General features: G+C 42.3%; 1 long non-coding RNA gene across 1 annotated transcript; it reads right to left on the reverse strand.

Annotated features, from left to right (window-relative positions):
• Positions 1 to 17865: 17865 nt before the first annotated feature.
• On the reverse strand, positions 17866 to 26297 carry LOC121631527. Its single transcript, XR_006008757.1, has 3 exons — positions 26196 to 26297; positions 24821 to 24822; positions 17866 to 17878 (listed from the first exon to the last, which is right to left on the reverse strand). It is a non-coding gene; the product is annotated as an uncharacterized LOC121631527 (long non-coding RNA).
• Between the last annotated feature and the right edge of the window lie 994 nt (positions 26298 to 27291).

Here is a 27291-nt window from a genome sequence, read left to right on the forward strand (position 1 = left end):
AGGAACCAACTCATCTCCTTTTTATTATAAAAATGAATGTGGGCATAATGAATGGGGACAAGCTCATTCGTGTTGTGATGAAATAAATAAAACATGATGAAAAATACTGTGAATAGCGGTCACCGTTTTGTAATGCTCAAACGGCGTCTGTACATACATCACACTTTCAATACAATTCAAAACCTTTATTGCTCCCAGAGGGATTTTGCAGCCAGAACACAGACAGAGGACAGACATCTAAATAATCAATCAAAAACAAAATCAGAACCAATGGCTTACGTCAAAAAAGAGACACACACAATCCAATAACAATAAATGAGATTAAACTGGATAAATAAAATCACAGCTAAAACCAAACAGAGAGAACAACTAGGTCACCTCAGTGGCCATTTCCATTTTGTAGGTAAACAGCAGTAGGGACAAACGACACTTTAAGTCTCTTTGTTTTCTCTAAAGGGCCCCTGAAGCCATGGCCCAAAGGTAATAAAATAAACTCATTCTGGAAAGGCTGGTTCAGGCAGTTCAATATAGAATCAGCCTTCCACACAACCACATGATGGCCGAAAGGCGCTCCTGCTGGGATCCAGAAACTTTGCCAGCAGCTTTCACTAAACTATCTAGGTGGTGCTTATTTGCCAGGCTTAGGCTCCTGAAGCAGCAATAACACAAAAAGATAAAACAGATTCAATTACACTTTTATAAAAAAAGAGACAAAATTTCAGTGCAAACATTAAAAGATCTTATCTTTCTTAAAAAAGAAAAACCTCGTTTGAACCTTTTTAGAGGTGAGACTCAAAACATAATTTATTGTCAAGAACCGAACCCAATTATTTATAGCTGTCTACGTCCTAGATGGCAGCTGGTTTAATAAAAGTAGACAGGTTTGATGGAGACTTTCTAAAGTCAATAACCATATCGTTGGTTTCAGACACATTTATATGGAGGAAAGAATTGTCACACAGGCTGACAAAATCCTCCACTACCTGTCCGTGTGCTGTCTCACCACCATCAAGAAGGCCAACGATGGCCATGTCGTCAGCAAATTTTAAAACATGTCTATTATTAACATCACTGCGACACTCGTCAGTGTACAGAATGTATAAAAGTGGACAGAGACAACAACCCTGTGGAGAACCCGTGGAAGAGGCGAGCACATTAGAAAATGTACTATTTACCTTCACACAGTGTGACCCATTGGTAAGAAAATCCAAAATCGAGCCAATCAGATTAGGATGAAGTTTGAAGTCAGTAAGTCTTTCAGCCAAACAGGGTTGTCTGGTGGTAAATGTGAATAAAAAATCCACAAACAAAACTGGCTTGGGTTTTGGTGCCTTCCAGGTGTTTGAACAACAAATGTAAGAGAGTAACCCCAGCATCCTCCACACCTCTAACCACCCTGTATGCAAACTGACTTTTCTCATTTTTAATTGGAGACCCATTGAATTTCCAGGGACCCACCTGTGGGTCTTGGAGACTCACTACATTGAAAACCTGTCAACATCACTGGCCCTGCATAAAATAATATAAAAAACTGAAATAAAAACCGACTTGAGTCCTGTTTGCTTGTATGTTACCTTTGCCATTTGCAGACTCATCATATTGTGCTAGTGATCCTTTCTTACTCTCTTTTAACAAGATTTTGTACCAGAGAACTATTGTTCCAGTAATTGTCGTCTGGCAACAGATTATTACCCTTTTATATTATGTTTACTAGAAATGTTTGTGGTAAACAAGGATGAAGGAGAGTGAGGAGCAAAGGAGAGATGGAAGCTGAGATGGAGAGGAAGGAGGAGGTGATGGAAAACAGAGGAAATGAGAGAATGTTAAGAGGTGAGCATGAGGCAAAGTTACCTGCAGCTAAGATCTATCATTATCCCAAACAAAGTGCTGGCCAGCCATGACCTTTGCTGACTTTTAGGACTCATTTTCCCATAATTCATCTGACCCCTTGAGGTGGGATTTGCCAACCAGTTTGTGATAATTATTGCTTTAAAATGCCAGCACAACGAGGGGTGGACTGGGAGCCATATTAGGGCAGTGTGCTAGCATACGGTATGCTAATGGCTAAACAACATGATTAATCCTTTCTGTGGTGCAGAGGGTGCTGTCTGTAATCACTGGCTACCTTGTAACTGTTGACTTGTAGTAGTGCCTCACTGTATGACAGGAGAGCTTGATATTTTTAGTAACACACTCATGGCTGCAACCAAAGGCCTTTTGAGTCAATAATCAGCCACAGGTGATTAGCACTGTGAAATTTTAGCAAAGAGGGGGTTTTGTTTGTGACATTTGTCTACTTGTGGTGGTTTTGTGTCTTCATGACCTTTGTAGTAATTAAAAAATCAGACCACGGCTCAAAGGTCCCACTGTTAAAACAGATGGTGAACTAAATCCAGACTTAGTTAAAATGCACAGTTATATCTGGAAATATGGGATTCATTTTGGCTTCCTGTGAATAGACTAATTTAACCAATTTTGTATTAGTCTAGAAGTCAGTTAAGTCGTTTCTAGTGTCACCGTAAATCAGAATTGTTGCTACAAAGAAAGAAATCTGTTTAACAGCTGACTGTATTTGATGAACTGTATGCTTTAGTTTATTCAGTAAATGATTGAATGCAGGGTTCCAGACTAACTTGTAGCATTGGTTGCACTGGTGCATCTAACTTTTTTACTTTGGTGCACCAGTGAAAAAATTAGGTATACCACAATTTTCCCACATCGCTCTCAGCAGCCCATTTTAATACATTTTAATGTTTGCCCTTTGATCGTTTCACATAGACATTGTTGGTTGTTCAAATTACTGTGAACAATAATGAGGTTTAAAAAAGTGTTTGTCTTTATTTGAAGCATGAATATTAATTTATTTTGATGTGGTTTTCTATACAGCGTGAAGTTACAACAGAAGTCATTTCAGCTTTCCTTTCCTCTAGAATAGGTTTATACCATCTTCTTTTATTAAAAACTAAACAGTCTGATGTTATTGATACGATTAACAGGTCATTGCTGCCCTCTGTGTCACTCTAGGTCTGAGTGACATGCCAGCGAGTCAGAAAACACAGCAACCAGCTGAAAATCTGACAAAAATATCAGTTTTTTAAAACTGTCCCAGGGAGGTGAAGATAGAAACACCCGCAGTCCAGCGAGGAGCAGCCGGAGTATTTCTCATGCTCCGGTGACGAGAACATCATTTCATCACGGGAACGCTCACAGCTGAACAAGCCGAATCTACGTCATCGTAGGTGTTTCTGAGTCAGATCACGGCTTAAAATTGATCCCATGTTCTTCGTAGGTTTTATTAATATCAACATTCTATTCTATAGCTGTGTACTGCTGGATTGCTTCATTTTTTAGCCACTGCTGAACTTCTGGGGGAGACTAGAGTTGGGTCAGTGCACGCAAAGCCACGTAGATGGAAGCTGTAGTGGTTCAACTCTCGTCCATCTTTTCGATTCATGTTGCTCAGGCACAGTGAAAAACTCAAATTAGTGAAGATATGGACACATTCCACCTTATTCTACATTATACAATTGATTTCAGCTTCTGTGATACTCATCTGTGTCATTCTTTGTCGTACCCGATGTCTAATGTGGGTGTACAGCTGGGGATCAGAGCCAATAAGGGGTGAAGACCGATGCCTTCTTTTGGTATTTTATCATGCTGTTGTTCTTCTCTGAGCTTGAGTAAGGAGGGCATGAAAACAGATATTTAGAAAGATAATTAGAGATAATTAAAATCCTTCACCTGCCAACCGGAGCTGGATCCCTGGTGAGTTCCACAGAATCCACTCCAAGACATATAATGGTGCCAAATGCAGAGGAGAAGGAACCTCCTCTGCAGCAGGAACCGCAGGAGGCAGAGGAGAAGGAACCTCCTCTGCAGCAGGAACCGCAGGAGGCAGAGGAGAAGGAACCTCCTCTGCAGCAGGAACCGCAGGAGGCAGAGGAGAAGGAACCTCCTCTGCAGCAGGAACCGCAGGAGGCAGAGGAGAAGTGACCACTTCGGCGGCAGGAAACACAGGAGAAAGAGGAGAAGTGACCTCCTCGGCGGCAGGAACCACAGGAGGGAGGCAGAGGAGGAGCGATGTCCTCGGGATCAGGACCAGAAGCAGATGAGGAGCGTCTCGACCCAAGACCCCCTCGGGAAAAGGACCAGAGGAGGAGTGTCTTGACCCGAAACCTCCTCGGAGATAGGAGCCAGAGACAGAGGAGCATCCCGGCCAGGGACCCCTACGGGAACAGGAGCCAGAGGAGAAACGTCTTGACCAGAGACCTGCTCAGAAACATGGACCGCAGGCAGAGGAGGAGCGGCCTCCTTGGAGAAATGACCCTCTGGGCTAGACGTCCCTTTCTGCCTCTCCTCTTTTTTGAGTACCTCTGCTTGACTGGAGTGACTGGAGATCCAAGAAGGACACAATCCAGCTGGGGGTTGGTGGTCTCATTGCTGGAGGAACATCAGGAACATGGTTGGACTTGGAACCGGTTGACTGGCTGATTTTATACAACACATCAACATCCTGTTGTACCTCTGCCTGTAAAGGCAGATTTATATTCGCATGGCGTCTACGTGCTGTCATCTACGGCATAGCTGTGCTGGTGAGTTTGCTCTCGCACTTGAGCGTTGGGCATTGCGTCGTTTTGGTGTTGTGTCTCAGTTTCTCCTAATCTGAAGGTGGCAGCAGGAGTGGTATTGGCCAGTAAACTCACCAGGTTGGACTTCGGGAGGGATTTTCTGTTTTAAAACAATAATGGAGTCCAGTATGGTTCAGTGTCTTTATTAGCTTGTGGAAGAAAATTAGGAAATAATTGGATCAGCCTTTCAATTGGTCAACTGGTTATTGTTTTTAAAAACGGTGGTTACCACACAAATTCAGTGAGAAGATCCAGAGATCTGGCAACATGTGATCCCAAACTGACCAATCACAAGGGAGTACCTCCGCTTAACCGTCTGCGTAGCACGGTTGCACATCAGGTCTGGAAGAGGTGCGCGCCGAGCCTCTGCGGACCTACGCGGCGCCCACAGCGGAGACAGATGCCGCGCGAGTATAAATCCGCCTTAAACCAGCTGCACCAGGAAGGCTGAGGTACCATGGTTTGGCCTTAAGCAGATCTGTAATTCTTTTGGCTGCTGCCAATTGTACTGGAAAGGAGCTAGGTCCAGCCATGTAATCATCCTATGCCTTTGTGGCCTGATGCATGTCTTCAAAAGTCTCCTAATACCTGCAGTTGACTGTTGGATCCTTGGTTGGCCAGATCATTCTGTCACGGGACAGCGGAGGTGAGGACCGAAATGCAGACGGACGAGTCTGATTATCCAGGGTTTAATTTCAAAGATCAAGGTAACCAAGACAAAGTGAACACAGGGAAACAACTACAATGATCTGGAGGAACTGAAACCAATGGCTTAAATACACTGAGGAACTAACGAGGCACAGGTGAAGTGAATGAGCTAATTAACCAGGTGAACTAATATGCAGAAGCCAGAAAACACAAAACTAAACATGGCCCTAAACAAGAAACCAAGAAGATAAACCATGGAAACAACAAAAACCAAACACATAAAAAAGGAATATAAACTTTGAACCTTGACAAATTAAGCTAGATGAAGCAATAACATTTACACTGATTATGGCCCAGAGTAAACTGAGCTCAAACATGCCAACTAGGCCATGATTCACAATTATGTCCCAAATTTCTACAATAAAGTAAAGAATGAAAGTAAACAACAGACCTTTTTTCCAGTTTTACTTTACAAACATACTGTGTTTCCCCTACCTTTCATAAAATATCTCTAGTTTAATTATTCACAAAGACTAAATGATTAATGCAAAAGCCAAAGCTGCAAAGGGCCCTGATAATATCCGACCAGCTTACTTCAGAAAATATATTATCATTTTCATAAATAACTTTTCTTTTTTACTGAGGTTGCCAACATGTTTGTCTTTTCCTTCTTACTGTGGAGTGTACGATGCTTGGCTTCGTTTCACAGAAGCATGAAGCATAAGCTTTACAAGTTCTATCAGGCTTTCCAGCATATATTGTCACTGCGACATGGCTGCAGGAACTGCATGGGTGGGGCAGGGGGGCCCATGGCTTTGAGGTATTTGCATGTAGGGGGTCCTCAAGGAAAATATTTTGGGAACCACTGCTCTATTATATCCATACACTGCTCGTATGAGCAGATGGAGACACGTGAGGGAGCAGAAAGTCAAAATATGGAGGTATTGCAGTTCTTGTCACCAACAGATGGTGTCATCCTGGACAAGTCCACTGTAAAGGAGAAGATCTGCACATGGGACATCAATCTGTTAACAGTGAGTTTTCATCTGGTTTCATCTGGCTACTTCAAGTCCACTGCAAAGGACCAGAGAGGAACAGGAAAGCATTCCTACCAGCCTTCTGGAATAACGTTCAGTAATTATCCTTTCCATTTTCACAACAGCTTTCTATTAAATAAATAAATTACTAATACCAGTTAGATAAAGTTTTTAGGTCCTTGTGACTGTTATTACCCATTTATAACAGATTACACACATGTAATTACATGGAATTTTCCATTTTGTTACTATTACTCTGTTTACTGTAAAATCCGTTTTTTTTTTTTTTTTTTGGTCTTCATTTTTAATTTGTTTTTAAGTCTCCTGATAGTATGTATGTATTTATTTTGATATTATAAGAGACTGGAGGTTTGCAAAGGCAAGCAATGCTCAGAAATCCTCTGAGATGAAAGTATATTTAAGATGTGAAGCTTGTTTCTTCAGAGAAGTCATCTGTGGCCACCCTGAGGTCACACCTCTCTGGATGTGTCACCTGAGCAGGTTGGCATCCTGCAGCATCACTGCTTTATGACACAAATTCTTGTTTGGTGGCCCATGTCCTCTCAGACATTTCCAGATGACTTCACAGTGTGAAATCACACCAACACTCGGGACGCTGGTATTTCTTCTTGTTTGTAATCAGTTTCTCTCCATGTTTATGTTCTGCAGTGTCATGTTTGTCCATGTACATATGAATATGTGCATGTTCATCTTTTTGGCTTTATATGTCTCTCAAGGAGGGTGTATGTGATTGTGAGTCTTTGGAGTGTTGGTGTGTGTGTGAAGTGTGAATTGAAAGGGCTTTGACCAGATGGGTGCTGTAGATCAGGTTACCTGTTTGTAAAGCAGCATCTGTCCACCCTGTCAAACAGAGAGGAGGGAGGGGAATCAGAGAATAAATGGCTGAACAATTAACAAATGAGTCAAAAAGAGGGTCAGAATATGGCTTTAAACTTACATCAGCATGCGAACATGCTTGCAGTGATGTACTGACATGCAGAGGTTCATCCCTCCCTCATTACTACATTAAATAAGAGTATAGACAGAAGAACAAAGTGCAGATTTAACATATCTGAAATGTTGAAACTGACTTGCATTTTTATTGAAACGTATTGTTTTTGAGTATTTTTTGTCACTTTAAACTTTTCATCCAATTTAAACACCAGTCAGTGTATGTTGTGGTCATTGAATTTCCCGTTCAGAGGTGAGTATTAAAAATCTAAAATGAAAATATTTGGCTTTCTTTTTTTTTTTTTTTTTAAACTGAATTAAGAAACACCTGAAAAAAAAAACTTGATTTTGGTTTTAAAACCTTGCAAAACAAGAAATAAAATCATTAAATGACAAATAAATAAATAAAAATAAAAAAGAACATTTTACCATGTTTTTTAGTGTTTTACAACATAATTTCAATTTTTGTCTTTGCAGAAATGTGTGCAAGTGACAGGCCTTGCTTTGCATGTCTAGGATCATTTGTGAATAGAGTTCCAGAGACATTTCACAATGTAAAATTAATTCTTATGAAATGGTTAATTAGGACTGGATCCTAGTGTGGCTACCTCCATGTAGGGAGCTGTGGGGCGGCTGATACTGGGTCTGGCATCTGTCTCCACCTGATCTAAGTCCCTCCTCTTTATTGAAAAGTCAGACCTAGCTCTCTTTCTCGTCATTCTACTAAACCAGACTAGTTACAGGATCTATTTCTCCACATTTTCATGCTGTAGCTACTTTAAAACCAACTAGCAGCCTTGCTAGCCTCCTGTTTACATGAATCTGAATAATGTAGCACTAGCTTAGTCAGCACTAAGAAATGTGGATACTGAGCTTCTCTTTGAGCATCTTTTTAGTTTATTTTCAGCTCCAAAGTGAAAACCTTGATGAACTGAGTTGATGTGTTGTCCCTAAATACACTCACTGAAAATTAAATATGACCTGGTTTCCCCACATTAGCTTAAAACTAATCTAGTGCTAGCATAGAACTAGATTAGCACGGCTACATAGCTTCATGCTAACATCAGGTTATTAATAGCCTTACACAACACTAGTAGCTGCTGCCCTCTTGGCCAGGTCACCCATGTTAAAGAAATCTTGATCTCAATGGGTTTATCTGGTTAAATAAAGGTTGAAAAGAAAAAAAAAGTTGTACCTGCACAGGCCTTAATGTTCTTCTAGAAATGTGCAGCCACATGTCAATATTTTTAAAGGATGAATAATCACGAAACAAACTTGCTGTAGAGATACTGGTGATCCATGCAGGTCTGGAAAAGGTGTTTCTCTCCTCCTCTAGTGAGCTGTCTTTCACCTTTTCAGATTTCAGAGTTGGCCACCCGTCTAGCTCCACCCCTGCAGGTGTCCTTGTCCCCCTGCAGTCCACCACCAGCTCTTTCGTCTTTGGCATGTCAAACTGCAGATGGTCATGCTCACACCACGTGACAAAGTTGTCCATGACAGCTCTGTACTCATCCCCCTCATCTTTTCTGATGCATCCAACTACTGCAGAGGCATGCGTCTACGTCTTTGTAGCAGCATTCAGAGGTTAAAAAGCATAACAAGTCAAATCTGTAAGATGTCATATTTGGATACTTTTGACTCATTTATTATTCACTACAAACATGAGGTTTCATGACCTTCCCCATTTCCCCTTCAGTGTTTATCATGACTGAAAGTTTACCTGTTTAATAGTATCACCTCCAACCCCCCACCATTACCCTCTGCAGCCCAACATCTGCACCCTGCATGATACTGACACCCTTTAAAAGCTGCTCCTTCTTTTCGTTCATCTTCATTTCTTTCTTCCAAATATCTTTTCTGTCTTCTATCTTTTCCTTTCTCCTGCCTTCTCTCCCCTCCTACTCATTCTTACTCTGACTCTGTCTCCCCCTCTTGCCCAGAAGCCCTCATTATGCAGCTGATTGCCGCATTTAGCCTGGTAATTGAAATAATGAGAGAAGATTATCTCGCCACTTTTAGTCACCACATATAATCCACCAATCAGCTGTCAGCAGCAGGTCAAGGCAGAAAAGTGTGTGTGTGTATGTGTGCAGTGTATAATTTGTACATATGAATGTTTGTTGGCTGTTATAGGATGTTTGTGTCTGTGTTACATCTGCTGTCAACAGCAGGAAATGAGGAAAATCAATGATGTGATGTTCCCTCAACATGACCCACACAAACAACCACCCAGTGCTGAGTGTGTTTACCGTTTTCTGTTCCATGTCAGTCTTTCCTTTCTGACCATTTCATGTTACACTCTTATCTAGATTGATTTGGTTCACTTTCAGAATTCATCACTTCATGTGACAACAGAATCTGGGGCCTGCTCTATGATGCATAACTACAGGTTCAGTTCAGGATTTCCATTATCATGAAGTTGGTTCACTTTGTACTGGGTTGTTTCACCATGGCAACTGATCTCTGGACATTTGCATAAATGTTCAGAGTGACTAATGACAGAAAGTGAATATTTCCAATAAATCCACTGTGTTTTGTGTTTTTTTTTTCTGTTTAGTCTTTATCAGTTGCAGAGATGATCCCAAACAGCCTCAAAATACACCTGCTAAACAATCATTTAATAAAATCAACAATGGTAATTAGATAGATAGATAGATAGATAGATAGATAGATAGATAGATAGATAGATAGATAGATAGATAGATAGATAGATAGATAGATAGATAGATAGATAGAATCATGAAGTACTAAATAAAAATTATATGAATCACTAAATTCAACTGCAAAATAGTCAAGGCAGTACAAGTGAATGGTTAGGAAATGTTTAGCTCTACTGCATTATACAGCCCGATGGCACAAGGGACAAAAGAGTTTTTCAGCCTCTCAGTGGAGCCCCCCAGAGAGAAGAGTCTGGACCTCATGAAGCTCCTCTGGCGGGAGAAGACTGGGTTGAGGGGGTGGCTCTGATTGGAAAGAATCACCCTGTTCTTAGAGAGCTTCATCTGCTCCACTACCTTCTCCAGAGTCCAGACACAGTCCAACTACAGATATTCTCTTGTTTTAATGACATGGCTCATTAGTCTTATTCATTTTGTCCTTTTTGTATTTTTTTTTCTTGTTTTGGCTGCAGTAGTTCTGTTGCTTTCAGCCTCTAAACCACTGTGATTAGTCACCTGCTGTCAGCTCTGCTACTTTACATGAACATGCACATATCCAGAGTCAGAGAGCATCAGCTGACTGAGAAATAACCAGCATTAGTGAGAAGTCAGATCACGTGAAGGAACTCTGGACATGCTCAACCTTACTCCTACGTCCGTCCGTCTGTCCGTCCGTTCGTTCGTCCGTCCGTCCGTCCGTTCGTTCGTCCATTTTTTATACTGTTTAGTCCAATTCAGAGTTGCAGTGAAGCTGGAGCCTATCCCAGCAAATAGCATGCAAGACGCAGTCCATCACAGGGTTCAGATATCTAGTCAGAGTGAAACAGTGACAAGAAACAAGGGAATGTCTTCTTTTAATCATTGGTGCTGAGCACATGCTGAATAGACAGGGTTTTACCTTTTAGGGCCCATGAATGTGCTGAAGGGAAATTATAACAGGTTCTGAGATACAGATCCGAGCAGGACTCCTCTCTAACCAAGAATTTATACTTCAGATATGCAGGGATGGAAAAGTTTTATGGGAGCAGGTAGGGGCACTGACCAGGAAAAGGGGGGCATAAAGGAGACCCTTTTTTTTAAAGATAGAAAAAAAATTATTTGAATTATGGAATTTATGTAATTTTGCTGAACCTGACCGGCGCTGACAGAAAAAATGATAATAGCAAACAGAAGTAAAAAGGAAAGAGGAGACAATGATACAGTGGATAGAAGCAACGACCCTTCAATCCAACCTAACACCAGAAACCAACTGCTACACTGGTACAGAAAGATAACAGAGAATTCCCTACAGCTTTTACAGGTAAAGACCACCCCAGAGGGTGGCAGAGGAGAACCCAACCTATTTTTCTCAGGGACCCCCTTTATGCATATTCTAAAAAGTCATGGACCCCCTGCCCACCTCGTGCTGAAACCATGCTTGGTTTTATGCTTTTAACAGTGAGATTCTTACCATAAAGAATGTATTCTGGCTGAGTCCTGGCCTTTAAGCCAAAGTCAAATGAACAACATATAGCATTACTTTCTTTCCTTAAAAAAGGACAATCTGTGGACATTAATCACAATGGTTCTGAATGTTCAAAGCCTCACAGACCCCCTTGAGGGGTCCCGGACCCCCGGTTGTGAACCACTGATCAAGAACAAAGTGTTGTTGATGTAGAACTACATTAAAGACTGTAAAATGCTGCATTGACTGACACTGAGACACCTGATCCTTACCCAAGTGGAGTGGCGTTTACAACAAACATTAGTTAGAAGAAAGAGAACAGTGCGTGTGTTGGTTATGATCCAGTACAATCCACTACGATCCAGATAAAGTGTGCTGGTAGGTTTTGAAGAACATGTTCTGAATAGATGAGAATGTTTTCGCTGTCTTTGATGTTTTCCTGCCATGGCTGGAGCAGTTCCTCTACCACGCTGTGATGCAGCCTGCTGGAGGCTGTCCTTGTAGAGGTTTGTGAGGATGCTGGTGGTCACGTCAAACTACCTCAGTCTCCTCAGGGAACGTACACCTGGTGGGCCTTCCTTATGAGGGGCTGTTTGAGACATTATTCAGAATTACCCTCTCACAGACACGTGAAATTTGAATCATTCACACATTATACTGAAACCTCTCATAAATCATATTAAAATCATTCATACACTATGGTGAAACATCTCATATATCATACTGAAATCATTCACACATTATAGAAAAACCTCTCATACACTATACTGAAACTGCCTCTTATATGCTATACTGAAATTTCCTCTCACATAATATACTGAAATGCTCTCAAATATTATACTGAAATACTCTCACATACTATACTGAAATCTGCTCTTATGTACTATACTTAAATGCTCTTAAACTCTGCTGAAATCATTCACACACTATATTGAAATTTCTGAAATCGCATTTCACCACCATGTATGAAAGGAATTCTACTAGTGTGTGTGAGAGTGAATTTTACTTTTTTAAGGAAGTCATTTCAGTTGAAACAGAAGTCACGTAGTAGAAAAAAACAGGAGCGCATTTTCAAAACTAACCGAAGAAGAAGTTGGAGAACATCATGACAGATGTTTTGCGAAGACTTATGCTGGATTAATATTTGTTCATTCGCCTAGAAGGAATCTCAATGAATCAGCTGGCATCTTCAATACTATTCTGGCCTCAGCAGAGACTATTAAGGGTTAACGCGACATCAGCCGGACAACCGACAGTAGCAAGTCTGAATGAGGATACGCTAACTAGCCACCTAGCATAACTCGGCCATTGGTATATACAGTGCTGTAAAACAAAGACCTGCACAGCACTGTGAGTCATATCCTAGAGAATACTCCAAACGCAGGTGAAGAGGATGTTGTCCAGTGCCGTCCAGGTCTTCCTTTGACAGCACTGCATATCTTAATGGCCGAGTTATGCTAGGTGGCTAGTTAGCGTGTCCTCATTCAGACTTGCTACTGTCAGTTATCCGGTTGCTGTCGTGTTAGGCCTAACCCTTCTAATAGTATCTGCTGAGGCCAGTCTAGTATTGAAGAAGCCAGCTGCTTCACTTAGTCATCATAAACTCATGACCACATCAATAGAATTAAACAATCCCACTGCCATGGAACAGAAGCTACACCTGCTACGCTTTCTGCAAACAAGATGTCATGTTGAAAATGTCCGTGTCCCGGCCACAAATTTTAATATAACCTTATAAATACAACCACGCAGTTACTATCTCATTTACATAGTACATTTTCAGTTACACTGTAAAGTTCAGATGGAAAATTAACAGGAAGTGGAAAATATTATTTTAACTTTGGAGAAGGGGTGGGATTTAATAACTTTTACTTCTTCATACCCCTTTACGAGCATGATGTTTGTTTAATTTTTCTTTTTTGTGTTTGGAATTTTCATGGCGGGACATTTGGTTTTGTATGTACTCGAAATAAACTCTTACTTACATAAGCAGGGTGCGTCAACACTGACTTAAACACTGACAAATGAAAACAGTAACAAAGGGTTGAGAACTTCCTTTATCAAACACTGAGTCAAGGATGAGACAGGGGCTGCATTTCAATATAGTATGTGTAACGCATGGACCCCTTGGAGACAATGGAAGGTTAACAGATCTTTATTACTAGGAACTTAGATAACAGATCTTACTGATGCAGACCCTGGCGGAGCCGACTGGAGATACCATGGAGCCTGGAAGGGAAAGGGAGTGAGTCCATCAGGTGCGTAGGTTATGTCCGGCAGGGAGTGACTGTGGTGGTGGGGTATAGAAGAGCTGACGGGTGAAGGGGAGACAGGTGTGGCTGATCTGTGACAGGTTTGAGCAATAAGGGGAGTGATTACTGAGGAAAGGAAGGAAAGGCTTGGGCAGACCAGGAGAGGGCGTGACAGTATGTGAGAGTATTTCAGTAAAGTATGTGAGAGTATTTCAGTAAAGTATGTGAGAGGAAATTTCAGTATAGTATATATGAGGCAGTTTCAGTATACGCACGTTGAATGTTATTATTTACGTCCGGTGATCCCGCGCATGCGCATTACGCTGGAGGGCAAAAAGATTTGCTTTCGTGATGACCAAAACATTGTAGTGTACAAGTATATCGTCATTTTGACCAAATCTGTTCACATAATAAAAACTAAAGATTTAGGTATTACTAATTTAGATCATCTTTGTGCAGATGATCACGAAAGGTACAGTGCAAAGCTAACAGTATTTAACGAAAAGCTTACAGACCCATTTAAAATAGCTGACGATCTATGGGTTGACAGTCCTCAGAAATGGCCGCCAGTTCAGTATGACGATATCTACGACTACCTCATTAACACGCCAGGAATTTATACAGCAGAGGCGATGAAGGCATACAAGTCACTAGATGGCTATAACTTCTTTGTGTCTGGACATGTGGGGGAGATATTGTACCACAGCAATGAACGCATGAACGTAGTGTGTTTCTTAAAGTGTGCCGTAATGCCATCGCAGAAGATAACCGACAAGAAACGGAAGCATCAGGTGTGGATCTGCTTGGAAAAATTAAAAGGCTACGTAGTGTCTGCCCACTGCACATGCAAAGCAGGGTAAGAATTCATATCCAGTCGCATTCTCCTCATGGCTGTTATCCACTGCTTTCAGCGTTTTACATCCGCTGGAAACCTATGAAATTTGACATGTCTGTCCTTCTTTCGTCTATTTGTGCAGGCTACAGCGCTACACGTGTTAACCATACTGATTTAATACTATTTCAGGGCGAGATTTAGATTTAGTGTAGCTTGCTGTCAACTTCACATCTTCCAACAGTGGAGGGCACCGGCTTTTCTTGCCCTCCAACTGGAAACTGGGTCAATGAGCACGTGGCCGTGATGTCACTTGTCAACGTGCGTATAGCAGGTGGCAGGTAAGTGACGCTAATGCTGTAGGTGACGTAGTTCCGGGGGAGACGGCAGATTCAAACTAGGCGCGCCCAAACATTTATACTTTCATTCAATTGTATTTTGTGCCAGCCTAATCAAAATATTCTTTAAAGTAGGAAAACAGTGTCTTTAAAAGGTACACTCTGGAGCACAGCGGGGAGGATTTGGCCAGCCTGACAGATTTTATAGATCGTTGTTACGACAGAATCGTCATGGGGAAACCAAGCAACACGTCCACCCCCTCCACCTCATCCAAGTCCAGCAGACAGCGAAATGAGGATTCACCTGGAGCTATTTCACCACCGGGGAACGACTCAACAGATGTTCTGATCTCTATAGATAAGAAACTCAGTAGTTTTGATGCGCGTTTGAGCCTGGTAGAAATTCTTCACAAGGAGTTCCAGGCGCTACGGGAATCACTAGAATTCAGCCAGAAGCAGGTGGAAACTCTGGCTGTAGAAAATGCTGGTCTCAGAGAGTCGGTAAAATCCCTCACCGAGGGCTTGACCCGTCTCTCGGAAGAAAATAAGAAGATGAAGGAAATGGTGATCGATCTGCTGGCACGGTGCATGAGAGAGAACCTGGTATTTGCAGGGATTCCAGTGCAGACGGAGGAGGACCCTGAGACCATGGTGAAAAACTTCATCAAAACCCACCTGAAGCTCCCGGAGGAAACGGTGAAAAGGGAGAGGGTATTGGGGACCTCTCACACCCCTGCTCCCCCTGTGTGTGGCTGGGGGTGGGCGGGAGGGGGGGGGTGGTTGCCCCGGGGCCGGGTCCCGGGGTGGCTGCGGTAGTGGGCTGCTGGCTGTGGGTGTTGGGTCAAGGGGGGAGCTTGGGGCTCGCTGTCCGCTGGTCCGCCTGGGGTGTCCCCCACAGGGCATGGTGGGTGGGTTGTGTGTGGCGTGACTGTGTGGTGGTGAGGGATTGTGGGTGCGGCGCGGGGGAGGGTGTGAGTATGGGGTTATATGGGGTGCAGATTGAAGTAGGTGGGGAGTGGGGGGAGGGGGCCGATAGCACCCTGGTTCCCGGGGTGTGCGGCTGGAACATCGGGGTGTGTGCTGGCCTGTGCCAGGTGGCTGTCTGGGGGGGCCTGGTCCTCCTTGGCATGTTACGGGCCCTCTGCCTTTGGGGGGTGGGGCGGCTGCCTCTTGGCTCCTAGGGCCCTGGGCCCTTCGCTTGGGCTGCCCTGGGTGGCCGGTCCCTGGCGGGGCCGGCGGCTGCTGATCTTGGCCCACTGGGGCCTGTGCCCCATGACCGTGGGGGGCTCTTGCTGGGGCTCTCCTCTGCCGCCCTTCGGGTGGGGCTGGAGTCCTCTTTGTGGTGGGGTGGCTTGGGTTGGTGCTCCGGGTCTGCTGCTGAGGGCCCGGCCCAGGCCCTGGTCTGCCTCTGGCCTCCGTGGAAGCATGGTCACATTTGCATGATCTCACTCACCACTCTTCATCACTGATCACTCCTTGTTTCTCATCTGACACAGTCACTGAGTTGTCTAGTGGGTTTTAATACTAAGCGATAATTATTAAATTTTTTTTTCTTTTTGTATTTTTCCTGTGAGTTAGTATCTGGTCGCTGTTGTGTCTTTTTGATTTGGTTATTATTTAAAAACTCTTAATGACTGGCAGCCCTGTTTTTTCTGTGTGTGTGTTTCTGTTTTTGTAAAAGTTGTAGGAAATTTTCTGGTGTGTTCATGTACAGGTGTAACAGTTTGTTGTCTGGTGATGGTGTGGATTGAAGGGTCGTTTCCTTCTGTCTGTGATCTTTTTGTCTCCTTTCTTCTTTCTCTTTTGCTCTTTTTGCTATTTTCCATCTTTTTCTGTCCCCTCCGGTCAGGTCCAGCAAGATTACATAGATTCCGTGATTCAAAGTAAATAAATAAATAAATGAATCAGATTATCAAAGAGGAGCCTTACCCATAGGCCTCCCCTTGGCAGAGCAAATTTGTTCAGCACGATACAGTAACCAGATTATCATTTTGCTGCTATGATGTTGGTCAGGACAAGTTAAAAAAAAAAAAAAAAAACGTGCGTATAGTGTATGAGAGGTTTTATTATAATATGTGAATGACTCAAATTTCACAGGGTAATTCTTAATAATGTCTCAAACGGCCCCTCATACTTTCTGACCACCATGTCAGTCTGTGAACGACCAGAAAGTCCTCTGGTTTTCTGTGATGTGAACACCAAAGAACTGAAAGCTGTTATCTTTTCAATCTCAGTGTTACTAATGTAGGTGGGAGGACGTCCATCACCCTGCTGTCTCCTGTAAAATCTATAAAAATATAGCTGCATAATTTCCTTGTCCTGTTTATCACTGAGGCAAATTTGGTCATTAAAATGTATGTAGAGATGTATTTTATAATTTATTCTAGCTTTTAAATTTTATGATATATTTGTGTTGTCCATCCACATCCATCCATTTATAAGAGAACAGCCTTTAAATGGGTGTCCATTGTTTTGGCAGTTTGAAGACTGCAGATGACATTTTACCATAATAGTTTAAAATTAAACAGTTTTCTTTTTATATATATTTCCTGAAAAAATATTTCATGTTTCATAAACATGTGAAATATAAGACATACACAATACAGGTTACACTACAAGCCACTTAAAATGTAAAAATATAAAATCCTTTTATTGTATTTAAAATATATATTATATATTTTTCTTTTATTCTATTATAAATTTCATTTCTAAATGTTGCCTGGAAACCGGTTGTAGGAAAACCTGTTCAAAGGAATGAAATTTACACAAAGTATGCATCAAAACAAAGATCAGAACCATCCCCAAACAATACAGCTCACCTGACCTCATCTCTAGTGATTCCAGGGTTTGTAAAGCCTTCTTGACCCAGTGTGGGCTTCATTTTGAACGTAACGCTGCTGCTTATCCCTCTGACTGATCCAGAGTGGCTAATATTATTTTACATTTGACTGGTCGAGCAGAAGCATGGGCCACTGCTGAATGGTTTCATGGTTCACTCATCTGCTACACTTTTTCTTAGTTCAGCTTGTCTTTTGCACAGAATTTTCAGACCATCTCCCCTGGAAGAGAGGCTGCCCGATCTCTGCTGCACCTTGAGCAAGGTAAAAGGAATGTTTCAGGCAGTGTTTCAGTGGCAGTGGACAGTGGCTGGAACAAAAGTGCCCTATTTGACGCCTTTTTAAAGGATCTGCTGCATCCTGTGGAATTCCTTCATTGGATGAGCTGATTGCCTTTTCCATTAAGATAAATAAGAGAATTGGGGAAAGACAGAAGGAGAAGGCCCAGTCCAGCTCCCTTCCCAGCCTGCCCAGATGCTCATCTTCCTCTTGGAGCACTTCATCCCCCTGAGGTTCGATCTCTTCTATGCCCAACCACCTCTGCCTCTTCCCCACCACCGGCAGAGCCCATACAGTTGGGAAGAACAGCACTAACCCCAGTTGAGCGTCAGTGATGCATTCACGAGGGAGTGTGCATCTACTGTGCTCAGCTTGGCCATGCCATCATTGCCTGCCTAACCTTGAAGAAAGCTTCTTCGGAAAAAGGGAGGTTGTTGGTCAGCCCAACTAATTTAAATGACGATGACTTAAGGCCGACTGTATCACTAACTTTATACTCTACCTTTGTTTCTCATCTGCATGTGATACTGGTGGAGTTAGGCGCTGATTCATGCTTGATCAACATGCAACTCACCAGGGATTTAAGACTTGAACTGCACTAGGGAAACCCCTTAACGCTACAGCTCTGGATGGACATCTGCTCTGGCGAGTAACCCACTGCGCCACCTTGCTACAAATAACTTTTTCTGATGGATATAAAGAACTAATTGACTTTCACATTGTTAGCTCTGCTCACTATCCTACGATTCTGGGTTTTCCATGGCTTAAAAGCACAACCCACACATTGACTGTCCCACTGGCAGGATTTTGCCCTGCAGGAAGGCCTGTAACCAGAGTTGCTTCCCCATATCTCCATCTGCTGCTGCCCCACACGCTGCTCAGTCTTCTTCTGATGTTGATTTTCCTGACTTATCTAAAGTTCCTCAGTGTTATTTCAACCTAAAAGAAGTTTTTAGTAAGGTCAGAGCTATGTCTTTGCCCCCTCATCGCACCAATGACTGCGCTATTGAACTTCTGCCAGGCTCAATGCCCCCAAAGGACGTTTGTACTTACTCTCTCCCCCTGAGATGCAGACCATGCAGCACTATGTGGACTCAGCATTTGCAGCAGGTATCATCCATCCTTCATCCTCACCCGTCAGAGCTGGATTCTTCTTTGTGGAGAAGAAGGACAAGACATTCAAGCCCTGCATTGACTACAGAGGTTTTTAACATCACTGTCAAAAATGGGTATTCACTACCACTTATCACCTCTGCCTTTCAGCTGTTACAGGGAGCCAAGATCATCATCAAACTGGACCTTTGGAATGCTTTTTACCCAGTCCAAATCCGCAAAGGGGATGAATAGAAGACTGCGTTTAACACCCAGATCATTATGAGTACCTGGTGATGTCCTTTGGTCTCACCAATGCACCTGCTGTCTTCCAGGCTCTAGTAAATGAGGTTTTTAAAGATATGTTGAATGACTTTGTCTTTGTTTAATTAGACAATATTGTTATTTTCTCTCCAGACCCTAAACTTGACAAGACCCATGTCCACCGAGTGTTGCAGCAACTACTTGACTACCAGCTTTTTGTCAAGGCAGAGAAATGCGTATTTCATATCCCTACAGTATCATTCCTAGGTTACATCATCACTGAAAGGGAGATCCACATGGATCAAGATAAGGTCAAGGCAGTTAGTGAATGGCCGACTCCAGAGAATTGCAAGCAGCTGAAGCGTTTTCTGGCGTTTGCCAATTTTTACAGGACATTCATTGGAAACTCAGCTCTGTGGCTGCTCTTCTTCACTCTCATGCCTCTCCTGAAGTCCCTTCCTTTGGTCTCCTGAGGCAGACACAGATTTAAAAACCTCTGCCGCTGGTTCACCTCTGCCCTGATCCGATACCTGATCCCTCCTGATAGTTTGTGCTAGAGGTTGATGCTTCCAACATGGGGGTTGGTGCAGTGCTCTCTCAGTGGAACCCTCGCAAAAACAAGCTGCACCCATGCACTTTCCTCCCCAGGAAGCTGTTCCCAGCAGACAGGAATTATGATGTTAGTAATAGGTAATAGGTATAGGGAATTGCTGGCCATTTAGGTGGCATTGGAGGAGTGGAGACACTAGCTGGAGGTCACAGCGCAGCCTTTTCTTGTGTGGACTGATAATAAGAATCTGGAATATCTATAGTCAGCCAAGCACCTTTATTCCTGTCAAGCCAGGTGGGCCCTTATTATTTGTCCTATCATTCAGGACTCAAGAATGTAAAGCGTGTTTTTGAGTCTGCTCTAAATTTGTAGGCCCATGCCAATCCTCCTACTCAGCTTTCTGATTGGATCTGTCACCTGGGAGGTGGAGAGCCAGGTCATACAGGCCTTAAGGAACTTATTTGTGCCAGCTGGCTGTCCCAATAACCGGCTGTTTGTTTACCCAGAGTTACTTTCACAGGTGATGCACTGGGCCCATTCTTCGAACCTTACATGCCATCCAAGAGTCCTTATTGTGATCCAACAGCGTTTTTGGTGGCCTGCTATGGATATGGATGTAAGGAGTATGTTGCTGCCTGTCCCATCTGTGCTCAGCACAAGACTCCTCATCAACCCCTAGCAAGCCTTCTCCAGCCACTGCAGGTCCCTCATTGTCCCTGGGTCATCGGTCTTCCACCATCTGAAGGTAACACCACAATCCTTACAATGGTTGACAGATTTTCTTAACTGGCTCCTTATATTTCCCTCCTTAGCTGTCTTCGGTCAAAGAGACAGCAGAAGCTCCTTTGACCCATGTCTTCAGGCTTCATGGATTTTCCTGGGATGTGGTATCTGATTGGGGCCCTCAGTTCATCTCCAAATTCTGAGTTCTACTCTGCTGGGAGCAACAGTGAGCTCGTCTTAAGGATAACACCCAGAGCTCAATAGACAGACAGAGCGGCTTAATCAGGATTTGGAAAAGAGTCTTCAGTTCTTGACATCTCGAAATCCCATTTCCTGGAACAAACACCTCATTTGGGTGGAGTATGCCCATAAAACCCTCCCTTCCTCTTCCACTGGCCTCTTCCCCTTCCACTCTAATTGCAGCAACCAGCCCCCACTCTTTCTAGCTCTGGAGTGAGATGTCAGCATGCCCTTGGCCCTGGCATTGATTTTTTATTCATGACAAAATTTTTATACATACCATAACATTTGAGTGCCAAATGTTATGGTCCCTCCTATGTACAATCCTACCCCCTCTTTTTAAAATATAAATACCAAATACTTACACATACAATGACTTATATATATATATATATATATATATATAACAAAGAAGTCAACAAAATTTGATTAATAAAGAAAATGAAATAAATATATAAATACATAAGTTCATTAACTTAGATGTTTGATACAACCATTCAAAAGAAAACAAAAAACCACAAATAATAAATTAAAACAGGACTTTTGACCAATGAACCATTATGTTCTACAACAACAAGTAAGTAAGTAAATATCTATCTCCAACCAAAACAAAATAACCACCTTCCTGTGTATTTATTGTGTTTAAAAGTCCTATTCTGTAATTCCTTCCTCTATAAATTCCCTGCCATCTGCTTGCTCAAGAAATATGTTAAATGGTTTCCAAATTTTGTCATATAAGTCATATCGTTCTTTAATTTATACGTTATTACTTCCATTGATTTACATGTGCCAATGTTAGGGGGATCAACATTTTTCCATTTATTAGCTATGGTTTTTTTGCCTGTTTTATTACCTAGCCTACTAATTTACTTTGGTATAGTCTCATTTCCAGATTTATTGGATACCAATGCAGCAATATCAATTTTGGATCTAACGGTATCTTAACTGAGATGATGGGCCTGATTTTGTTTAATACCGCTTTTCAAAAATTTTCTATTTCTTTTACATTCCCAAACACAATGTATGAACGTCCCCTGTTCTTCATTACATTTATAACATGTGTCTGGTATATTATTATTATTGTATTTATTTAATTTAAGAGGTGTAATGCATGTCTGCATTAGCCAATTGTATTGTAACAATTTTACTCTGGTGTTAGTAGTAAGTCTCTGAGATTTTTTACATACTGATTTCCATTCATCTTCTAAAAGTCAACTTTTTAAAGTTTCACCAGAGCCTTGTACTAACCAACTGTACCAGCATGAAATCAAACCCTTGTTTTTAGGATCTTTTATCTTTTAAGAGATAAAAGTTCGGGAAGTTGAATTGTCTGTTAGCCATTGCGATGTATGAAATCTTGTACCTGCAGGAACTTGGAATGTCATACTTTAAAGTTAATTTTTCTAATGTCATTAAAGTGTTATTCTTGTAAAGGTTTTCTGTTTAGACGCTTCTATTATTAGCCCATATTTTGAACGCTCTATCCAACTTACCCAGTAAGAAAAAATTATTACCACATATTGGAGTATATTGTGATATTGGCTTATTAATCCATTAATCCATGTGCACACACATGATTTGTAAAGGTGCTGTGCATGCCTGAAAATAAGGCTCCCCCAAAAGCCATTTTGTAATTGGTGCCCTGCATGTAACCGCTTAAAAATCACATATCCAAAGGTATATTTTGACATAAATTAAGAGAAAGGAGAAGTCTAAGAAAGCTATCTGTGATTGCGTGTTGCTCCCTTTAATTGTGTGTTTTTTACACACAGTCATGATTATGTTCAAAGCTCATAAAAAAAAATAAAAATAAAAGGGTGGGGGTTGGGGCTTGCATCAAATCTGAGCTTCCAGCTGTAATGTTGCAGTCTAATGTTTACAGTCTGCTGCTAGGCTATTTTAACATGTTGTTAGCTTGTAAACTGAATTTACTCCTGCAAACATGTTCTGAGCCTTTCTTTGAATAATGTGTCATATTTACTACACTCTACAAATAAGTGTGGTAACAGCTAATTTCATATTTTAATGCAAACAAATTTCACAAAGTAGAAACAGATCAGATTAAAACTTTCACCCTGACTTCTTTGTATTTGCCAAAAACAGAATTGTTCTTTACTGTCTGTAGGTTTCCATCTGTCAGATGATACATGTGAATTAGATAAGAACCTTTTAGTTTCTTACTGTTTAGTTTTTCGTATTATTATTCATCTCGGTCATTTCTCTGTATCTCTCATGGATATTTAAGTGTCCTTTTCCTCCCACAGAGGACCTCCTAGTCCTCCATCATCCAGTTTGGTGGATTCTTCTTTGTTTGGCTGTGGCTTGGCCTGCTCCCTCTCCTCCAGCCTTCCTCCTCCCCCCTGCTGGGATAAGCTTTTAGCTGCATCCTAGCTGTGGTGGCTATCCGCCACGCAGCATCAGAATTTGGCTCCTTGCTGTTGCAGCCAAATGCCCCCACACAACAACATATAATTAAGAGCTCTGGATGTGAGCATGCAAATGTAAAGCAAATGCAACAAGGCTGAGAGAGACAGGGCAGGGTGGGTTGTGGTGCTGAGCCAACGGCAGCCTCAGTCTAATTGGACTATATCAATTTATTTCACATTTCAGAAATGTCACATCTTGATGTGAGGCAAAGTAGATTTGCGTATGTGCTGCACTATGTTTTCACCTCAGCAATGATGTGGAAGAAATAAATAAATCTTTAAAATCTAGTGAAGAGAAGCTGAAGAGGAAAATGGCAGCAGGGCCTTTTACCATCTGACTGTCTTGATGGGGTGAAAATCTTTTAAACACATGGGATGTAGTGACTAGACGTCTTTAAAAGGTAGGGACAAGAATTTTCCAGTATCAACCAAGGTGTTGAGGGGATCTGGTTTGGTGGACTCAGGATTGGGTCTCTGCTTTTTGCAGATGATGTGGTTCTGTCGGCTTCATCAGACCATTATCTCCAGCTCTCACTGGAGCGCTTAGCAGCAGAGTGTGAAGCAGTTGGAACGAGATTCAGCCCCACCAAATAAGAGACCATGGTCCTCATCCAGAAAAAGGTCTCCAGGTCGGGAATGGGCTCCAACCCAAGTGGAGAAGTTCAAGTGTCTCAGGGTCTTGTTCAGGAGTGAGGGACGATCTACAGGAGGATCAGTGCAGCGTCTGCAGTGATGTAGACCCAACTTCCTTCCACATACCCCTAGAAGTTGGGACGTAACAAATGGGGGCTCGTCCGGGAGACTTTCTTTTATCATCTGGAAGGTTCCCTGGAGTTACGCGTTGGGAATGACTCGGCCATTTTGTCTTGTGGACACGAGTAAGAGCTGTTTTGAAAAGGCTTCCTTTCGGCTACTTCTGGTGGAGAAAGCAAACATTGAAAAGGCTGCTGCAGAGTTCAGTCGGGAGGGGAAGCTGGATTGGCACAGGCTGCTTCCCCTCACCTTATTCACTGTAGTCATGTTGTAGGAGCGAGGCTGGTCAGCGCAGGTGGCCTCGTCTCCGAGTATGGCAGAAAATTGGTAGCATGGTTTACTGGGTGTCCGCTGCGCTATGTGGTAGTCTGTTTGGTGTGTGACTGTTCGAGTGAGTGCAGCAGGATAAATCCTGGCTGCTTGTGTGTTCCCAGTGGGGGACGGTAGATCAGTCCGTTTTAGTCTGGACTTACCTTTTGTTTTACACTCAGTTTTAGTTCAACCTTTGCTACACCTTTGTGTTCTGCCATTGTGGTTATCTTTTGTTTTGGTGTTGGGCTAGTTTAGGGTTTTGTTTGTGACAACGGTCACATTAGTTTATGGAACTGCTGTTTTCTGTTTGATTTAATTTCCTCACTGAGTTTAGTCATTTCGTGGTTTGCACTCAGTGGGTTCTGGTGTATGTTTTGTATATTTATTTCAGCAGTTCTGCTAAACCTAACACCTGGTTGTTTCGTTTGTTACAGGTTTCCTCTCTGTTCCACACTTGTACAAATAAAATGTGCTTGGTTACCTTTTAACAGCAGTCCGCATCGCATTTATTTTCTTTGTTACGCCCTTCCACATACCCCTAGAAGTTGGGTCGTAACATCTGGTGTGGTGAAAACAGAGCTGAGCTGAAAGGAGAAGCTTTGGATTTACAGGTGCATCGATGTTCCTACCCTCACCTAGGGTCACCAACTGTGGGTGGTGAATGAAAGACCCAGATCATGAATACATGTGGCTGAAATGAGTTTCCTCCTCAGGGTGGCTAAGCTCTTCCTTAGAGATAGGGTGAGAAGTTCGGCCATCCAGGAGGAGATCAGAGTAGAAGTGTTGCTCTTCTACATTCAGAGGAGCCAGATAAGGTAGCTCAGGGACCTGGTTAGGATGCTTCCTAGAGTTGGGGGTTGTTCCAGGCATGCCCCTCCAGAAAGAGACGCCAAGAAAGACCCAGGACACACTGGAGGGACTATGTCTTTCAGCTGGCTTGGATACGCCTCGGGATCCCCCAGGAGGAGCTTGAAGAAGTGGCCGAAGAGAGGGAAGTCTGGGCTTTCCTGCTTAGGCTGCTGCCCCTCGCTACCACAGATAAGTGAAGTGAGAATAGATGATAGATTACATTTTTTCTGGTATTTTCTTGTCCCATGTTCACATAAAAAACATATCCAGTTCCTGAAGCTCAACAATTTATCAGAGGTACCTGTCATGGTTGCTGCTCTGCTGGGCCTCCAGTCCCTCATCATGCTCATCTGCTCCACCTGTGGCAATCCTGATTGCTCACTCTCTTCACCTGCTCCCCTCCCTACTTAAGCTCACTCCAGTCCTTGCTTCCCTGCCAGATGGTCAGCATTGTTTTCCCTTGTTGATGTCCAGCGTTTACTCTTGTTTTCTGATTCCTGTGTTTGACCCAGTTACGGCCCTTGGACTTCTCTTGCCTCATCCCCTGTCGGACTGCTCCTGCCTTGTGCTCTCCTGGATTTTGACCTGTTTTGGAACGACCACGGATATTCGCCTGCCCCAGCTAAGTAGTCTGCCTCCTACCCCTGTTTATGACTCTTGGCTTCTTCAATCTCTACTTGTTTGGATTGTGGATCATCCTGACTGTTTCTGGAGCCCTTTCAGGATATTATTCCCTGCTTTACCTGAGGAAGGCGCCACCGCTTCCTACTGGACCAAACCCTGCTCATCTCCTCCATTACCCAGACTGAATAAATTACTTTCTTGGAATCTATCACTGTGTGTGTGGCTGAATTTCCGGGTCCTCAGGGAGACACCATTACAGTACCTTAACAAAAGCAATAAAAATACAAATACAAGTGCTCATATTCACTTAAAATCAAGTTCTTATAAGATGATAAATCTATTAAAAAGATTAATTAAAATAAAATCTGCTATAAAATCCAATAATTCTAATAAAATCCAAAGGTAGCACAGATCAGCAACAACAGGCTTCCTTTGTCTCAAGCACCCCAAAGTTACCACTTTCATCCATCTGATCACAGAACAGGTTTCCACCTTGACTCAGACGATTTCAAATGAGCTTTGGTCCAGAGAAGACTGCACTGTTTCTGGATTCTGTTCACATCTGGCTTCTTCTTTGCATGATGGAGCTTTAACCTGCATTTGTAGATTTCAGGGTGAAAGGTGGTCACAGACAGGTTGTGTTCCTGATGAAACACAACTATGTTTCACCCATGAAAGCTTCAGAGGAAATATATGTTTTGGGCCTTTTTCTTAAAAGAACATGCTTTTGAAGCAAATCTCAGCTCTGGTGTTCGAGGACAACAAAACAGGACCAGACAACGGAACCTGAGTACAAAAACAAAAGAGTCTATAAAAGGACAAATCTTTGACTTAGAAAGATGTGTCCAGCTCTTTGGCAAAACTCAGCACTCAGGGGGGTTATTTTTTGTGATGTTATACTCATCATTTTGTCGTAAAATTGACAGGTGAAAAAACAACTCACTGGAACTGAAATATGGGAAATCGGTCATATTTATTATGTGCAACCAGAGATACTTTGGTAACTTTGGAAACAGACTTCCGTTCGACGTTTACAGTGACATTTTGAGGGCATCATTACGTTACAGAAGACTTAAGTTTTCAAAAGACGGGATGACAGTAAGGACTGCCTCAAATTTTGAGCTCTTTAATAAAGCGTAAAAATAGACTCTGTAGACCGATTCATTTTAACCTTTTTAAAGCGACTGATACGCAAATTTGTGGATTTTTTGTAAGTGTGTGTAAGTGTGTGTAAGTGTGTAGTGTGATCTTTAACAGGCTGACGTACTGAGCAAGGCATCAACTCTGATAGTGCTATCTATCTATAAAATAAATTATTTAACACCCCCACCCCACTCTTTGTTACTTATAAACAAAAAATGTGCAAGAGGTAAGAGTGCCAACAATTTAATAAATATCATTAAGTCGAATTCTGTTTTGTTCTGGTTTTTAAACCAATACAAGATTCCAAATGGTGACAATAAACACAACCCCAGCTAAACGAACAAAGGAAAAAAAATCAATGAATTTTGTTTTCTTTTTTTCTGCAGTGACACTAACGTTAAACCTGAGGCCT

The sequence above is a fragment of the Melanotaenia boesemani genome, chromosome 20 (genome assembly GCF_017639745.1).
Source record: "Melanotaenia boesemani isolate fMelBoe1 chromosome 20, fMelBoe1.pri, whole genome shotgun sequence".
In the NCBI taxonomy this organism is placed as follows: Eukaryota; Metazoa; Chordata; class Actinopteri; order Atheriniformes; family Melanotaeniidae; genus Melanotaenia; species Melanotaenia boesemani.